The 4,934-nt window shown below is 40.1% G+C and overlaps 1 pseudogene; it reads left to right on the forward strand.

The window, feature by feature from the left end:
• Window positions 1-1,841: 1,841 nt before the first annotated feature.
• LOC109246815 (NADH dehydrogenase [ubiquinone] iron-sulfur protein 5-like) lies at window positions 1,842-4,494 on the forward strand (annotated as a pseudogene).
• Window positions 4,495-4,934: the final 440 nt, after the last annotated feature.

A 4,934-nucleotide genomic window follows, 5' to 3' on the forward strand; every position in this document is an offset into this window, starting at 1 on the left:
TGTTCATCAGGTATATTGGGCAGTACTTTTCTTTTTTTGTGGTTTCCTTATCTGGCTTTGGTATCAGGGTAATGCTGGGGTTGTAAAATGTTTTTGGAAGCTTTCCTTCCTCTTCTATTTTTTTGAATAGTTTGAGCAGAATAGATATTAATTCTCCTTTAAATGTTTGATAGAATTCACTTGTGTAAGCCATCAGTTTTGGACTTTTGTTGTGTGGTAATTATTAATTACCAATTCAATTTTGTTGCTGGTAATTTGTTCAGATTTCATATTGATCTTTAATATTTCATCTGGTCCAAGAAAGACTCTGAAAAGTCAAATATATCCTGCAAATTTTGTAAAACAACTTTTCAAATGGCTTACCTGGAATGACATGTTGACTTATTAAGTTCAGATAATTTTTTAACTTGTTTGTCTTTTAGGGGAAAGGGGTGGTTATGATTGATTTCAGTGAAAGACTTCAAGTTGGATTGATGCAACCAACTTAAGCAAACCCTTTTTTTCTGAATTAGCTCATTATCTTACATGAAGAATGAACAAGTTTTAAAAGTAATCTACTACTGACCAGTATTATTCCCTTTATTCCAATAAAAACATAGTTAAGAATAATGAAGTGAGGGGTTGGGTAGGACTTTTTACAATAAGCACGTGTTACTTTTATTGTTTTATTAAAAAATATATCAGAATTAAAATAATGTGGGTTTATGGTGATTTTATTTTCTGATCAGATCACTTATTAGTGCTCCCATAAGACCATGTATCATACATAACAGCACCACCGAATTTCATTTCTATTTAAATTAATAAAGTTTCAGGAATCCTTGATACCAGAATACAATGACTGACAGTCATATCCTAACCTTGTGAAAATGCGGTAATACTCATTTGCACTGTCTTCTCCACAGAGACCATGTCTTATTTATTTTGTATCTCTGGTTCATAGAACAATAATGCACTCAATGAGTATCTTTTGAATGAATCTATTTATCTATCAAATTCTATAATCCTGGTGTACATTCTGAGTTCCTATGGGTAGGGCAAAATTCCAATTCTAAATGTATATAAAACAGAGTAGTGTCCTAATTTGGCATTATAGATCCATCATATATAACTTGATACAGCTGTTAAAAGAGAGGAGGCTGCAAGGCATAGTAAATAGTAGAGAATGCACCCTTCTCAATGCTGATGACATGGTTTTATTAATACAGACCACGATTTTCCTTTAGAGCTGCTGAACCTATTGCCTACTTACTGTCAGAACAGTTTAACATCAACTGTGCTACAGCGAAAACCATTGTATTTGACAGACATTCTCCAGTATTTAAATGAACAATACTAAGTAACCCCATACAACAGGTCAACTCATTCAGCTATTGGAATGTATATTTTGCTGTTAACTTACGCTGGTGGGTCCATGAGGATACAATTCTACTGAAAAAAAAAAAAAAATAGACATTCACCAAAGGCCAGGCTGAACTGCTTTTATGGTCAAAGCAGCCCGTTGGTAGTTTACAGAGTGCCTGGCTCTCTAGGAACCACCCTCCTCCCTGCTTAGAGAAGGGGATCCTAATCCCTCCCGCCAGCCGCCTTTGCCTCGCTCAAGATTACATGAGTCTTTAGATTCTGAGGAAAGCTGCCAGCTGCCTTGACTGGAAAAAAAGATAAGAGAAACCTTGCTGAGGAGAGGGAGGGGCCAAGACTAGGAGGGAGTAGAGTGGAGCTCCTGGAGGGAGCTGAGGGGATGAAACCCAAAGAAGAGATGTGCCCGCAAAACAAGTTGGAATAGTGAACAAAGGCTCTTCAGTGCCTGGGCTGAGGTAGAATAACAAGGGGAGAACCCCATGGTGGTGCAGGAGGAAGATGGCGAAGGGGTGAGGTTACTGATTGCCAGGGGAAGGGGACAAAGGGAAGAAGAGCTCAGCTTCCTCATCTGTTCCTCCCTTTGCATCTAAGGTCTACCTTGCAGGGCTGTACCTTTGTTTCTACCAGTTGGGCAACTGACATAAAAGAGAAAGCACAGACACCACTGAGAGCAGTTCTTTTTTTATTTTTAAAAACAATTAAAAAATTTTTTTTTCAATGTTTATTTACTTTTGAGACAGAGAGACAGAGTATGAACGGGGGAGGGCCAAAGAGGGAGACACAGAATCTGAAGCAGACTCCAGGCTCCGAGCTGTCAGCACAGAGCCCGACGCAGGGCGCAAACTCACAAACTGTGAGATCATGACCTGAGCCAAAGTCGGATGCTTAACTGACTGAGCCACCCAGGTGCCCCTTTTTAAAAAAATTTTTAATGTTTATTTGTTTCTGAGAGAGAGAGAGAGAGAGTGAGAAAGAGAGGGAGAGGGTGAATATGAGTGGGGGAGGGGCAGAGAGAGAGGGAGACACAGAATCTGAAGCAGACTCCAGGCTCTGAGCTGTCAGCACAGAGCCTGACACGAGGCTCAAACTCACGACCATGAGATCATGACCTGAGCCAAAGTTGGATGCTTAACCTACTGAGCCACCCAGGTACCCCAGGAGCAGTTCTAAAGCAACAGAAATACTGTGGGCCCATCAGGGAGATGCTGTTCCTGAAGCAGTTATTGGAAGTGTGAACAAAGCCTGGTGATAGTTAACACCAGCCTTCAAACCTTCTCAGGCCCAAATTGTCTTCCACCATTTATGGCACAAGACCTTAGGGTCTCAAGTGAATACTCATCTGAGGATTTGAGCAGAGTCAGTATTACTTTTTGAGAAAATAATTTGGCCTTGTTTATTAGGAAAACCCTGTGTCCTGATTCTTCACAGAGGTAGAGAATATCTACTAGAGAATGTCAGGCTGCTAAGGAACTTTAAAAAATAAGGTTTTTTTTTCCTGCCATGTGTGGCATTTTAAAAGGCAGTATGAAATATTGGCATCTCAGATCCCGGTAGAGGATTCAATTATGACATGACAGTCATTTGCTTGCCAAAGCGTGGCCGCAACATCTGTTATGTTAAAGAAAGCTGTTAGGGCAGCTGGGTCAAGTAAATTCTGTAGAAAAAATTTCGTTTCAATGGAAAGCCGGCCTTGTGCATAGCAATCCCTTCCAGATGATAAGATAGATTCTAGCCCAGTGCAATGTCTTTGAGCTATTCTGCCACAGTGGTAGGCAACTGATAGATACGTATATTATGTCTGATCCAGCAGTGATTTTAATTTACTTCCTCTGCCACATGAAAAAAGTAGTTTGGCCCTATTTACAACGTTCCTTTAATCCTTGTGAATTTGTGCTGCTTTGACTTTTCCTTTGAACTGGTTTATAACATCTCTCTGGTTCCCTCATGTCATATGATTAAAAAAAAAAAAAACCTCTATAACCCATGTTCATTTTAATGGCTGTATGGGAGCCATGATTCTACCATTTTCTGAAAATTATTTTTTAACAACTCTCTTCTCTGCTAGGCTTTCAAAGCACTTTTTCTCTACTAGAGGTAAGAAGAGAAACTAATATTTACATATTTTACCAAATGTTCTTCAAGCGACCCAAGGAATCTTTGAAGTCAATTCATCAGGAAGAAAATTATTGCAGCCCAGCTCAAGCTCCACCAGGAGGCTGACACTTTTATTGTAAGCCTTGATGTTCTGGTGCTTTTTCAGGTGCCTCTGTTCTTATCATACGAATTCTTGTGAGCTGATTTCGCCCTGCTCTCTGGGGAGATAGCTTCAGGGCTTCTGAGCACCAGTAAGGTGAAGTTTGCCAGTTGCCCCCTCTTTTTGCTTATTCTGGGGCACTGTGACCTGCCCTAAATTGTTTTTGAGGAAGGTAGACTCTATTAATTCATAAAATAATTGCCATGCCCCTCCCTTTTCCTGCTATCAAATAGCCAAAATTCTTAAGGTTGCTCTCATGTTCAAAATGACAAATTTTATCTGAAAATGACGTTTTCAGGATGCAAGGAACTGGTAAGGACTATAAAGAAAACTTATTTCGCAAATTTTGTTCAAGTGTGGAGTGGAGTATTTTGTGTTGGTTTGCTCTCAGCTGCAACGACCAAGGAAGACAAAACCTCTGTCTTCAAGGAAGTCATGGGGGAAAAAAAAAACAACAACAAACAAACAACTCACACATACAACTAACTATAAAATAGTGGGAGAGATCATCCAGTAGCAGTGGCCGGCAAGGAGACAAGGGCACGACAGAGGGACACCGTGCCCTTCTTTGACGTGCAGAAAAGCTGGGTCTTAACTTAGATCATTGGATGTCAATCTGAAGTGTTGAGCAGCCTCACAAGATTCCAGGTCGATGTCATGCTTTTGAAAAAGAGTAGATAGAGTGTATACATGGAATCAGTGGTATCCATGCAGAGAGAGAGTGCAAGATAGAATTTGATGATTTTGTAGAAGGTCTGCTTCAGCAGAAAACGATGAAACGTCTGAGTGGCATCAGGACACAGCAGGATAAGCTAATAAAGGGAGGGGAGTACACACCCCTGCCTCACCACCTGGGCAAGGAGGACCTTAGGCCCTGAGCTGAGCTACTGCTCCTGTAGGCTCCAGGCTCATTTTCATGTTATCTCTTCTCCACTGAAAAGCTCATTTACTGAAAACCTTTTTGTGAAGAGTAAGATTGTTCTATCCTATTAAAAAAATAATAACGTGAGATCAGGGCTATACTTAGCAGTATGAATACAATGGGAGAAACAGGATGGGGCCAAAAAGTGAATATAATTGCTTGGTAAAGAAATTTATCTAGAATTTTAATTGAACAGACTTGAGAGCTGTCCAGTCAGTTTACAGATGAGGAAGCCAAGTCCCAAAGATGTTATATGATCACAATTTTTCCAATGATGTAAGGGTAGAGACATAAAAGTGTGTGCTCACACCATGATTGGATAGCACATACATTTTACCTCTGACGCTACAGCTGCTTTTTTTGGTCAATACAGTGAATTAGCCTGCAAAACGTGTT

Source organism: Panthera pardus, unplaced genomic scaffold, assembly GCF_024362965.1.
Source record: "Panthera pardus isolate Hobbes unplaced genomic scaffold, ASM2436296v1 HiC_scaffold_13, whole genome shotgun sequence".
In the NCBI taxonomy this organism is placed as follows: domain Eukaryota; kingdom Metazoa; phylum Chordata; class Mammalia; order Carnivora; family Felidae; genus Panthera; species Panthera pardus.